Raw genomic sequence first — 1,150 nt, 5'->3', positions numbered from 1 at the left:
AAAGGCAAAGTCGACCTCGGCGGAATTTGAACTCAGAACGCAAAGACAGACGAAATACCGCTTAAGCATTTCGCCCGGCGGGGTAACGTTTCTGCCAGCTCACCGCCTTAATAATAATAATAATAATAATAATAATAATAATAATAATAATAATAATAATAATAATAATAATAATAGATGATGAGAGGGACAGCATAAGGGCAGTCTATAATTTGTGGGGGAGTTTACGATTTACATTTAAAAAAATGGAAAAGCCGATGAAATGAGATAAAAGAGTAGATATAGTATACGAAGCAGAATTGTGGCTGGCTTAGGCCCAAAACCTAAGATTTTGGTTGAAAGTGGAGGGTTTGTTGATTAAATCGACCCCAGTACTTCATCGTTATTTAATTTTTAATCGAGCCCCGCTAAATGGACTGTAAAAGAGAGCTGACCTCATCGGGATTTGGATAATATATGGGTAGAATGAATGAAATACGAAAGAGAAAAAAAGAGAGAGAGAGAGAGAAAACCTCCCAGAAAGGCGAAATGAAGAGAATAAATTTGCCACTACAAATTCAGAATCGGCGAAAAAGTTCAAAGGATTGATTGAAGAAATTCAATGGAAAATGGTAAGCAAAGTTAAAACAACTTACAGTAAGAACACGGTGTTTGCAGACGTCGTCGTCTCTTGTGGACATCCACTTAAACAACAATCTCGCAGTTTCTCTCTCTCTCTCTCTCTTCTTCTGGCAGACGACGCTTGGTTCTTTGCCAAGCACGAAAATGTACTTTCGACCAATCAAAACGCTTCCTATGCAGGTCATGTGTTTCATTCACTATTTTCTCTGCTTTCATTCGTTCTAATTGCTTTCTCTCTCTGCTAGGATTTTATTTTCTTCCTTCTTTTCTCTCGGCATCCTCGCTTTTTTTTCTTATTTCTTTTTCTTTTTCTCTTTCTTTTGTGTCTTATTGTGTTTCTCTGTCTATCTACTATGGCTGACTCATCTAATCTATCTATCTATCTATCTATCTATCTATCTATCTATCTATCTATCTATCTATCTATCTATCTATCTATCTATCTATCTATCTATCCATCTATCTATTTATCTATCTATCTATCTGCCTGCCGACCTGTTGCCTCCATTCAATCAAATTTAAGTCTGTC

At 36.3% G+C, this 1,150-nt stretch overlaps 1 long non-coding RNA gene across 1 annotated transcript in view; it reads right to left on the bottom strand.

Annotated features, from left to right (window-relative positions):
* LOC106880035 (uncharacterized) overlaps window positions 1-763 on the bottom strand; it is a 26,528-nt gene extending 25,765 nt beyond the window's left edge. Inside the window, exon 1 of the long non-coding RNA XR_001410698.2 lies at window positions 636-763. This is a non-coding gene — a long non-coding RNA (uncharacterized LOC106880035). The remainder of the gene's footprint in view (window positions 1-635) is intronic.
* Window positions 764-1,150: the final 387 nt, after the last annotated feature.

This window comes from Octopus bimaculoides, chromosome 25 (genome assembly GCF_001194135.2).
Source record: "Octopus bimaculoides isolate UCB-OBI-ISO-001 chromosome 25, ASM119413v2, whole genome shotgun sequence".
Taxonomy (NCBI): domain Eukaryota; kingdom Metazoa; phylum Mollusca; class Cephalopoda; order Octopoda; family Octopodidae; genus Octopus; species Octopus bimaculoides.
This window is presented reverse-complemented; position numbering and strand designations above follow the sequence as displayed.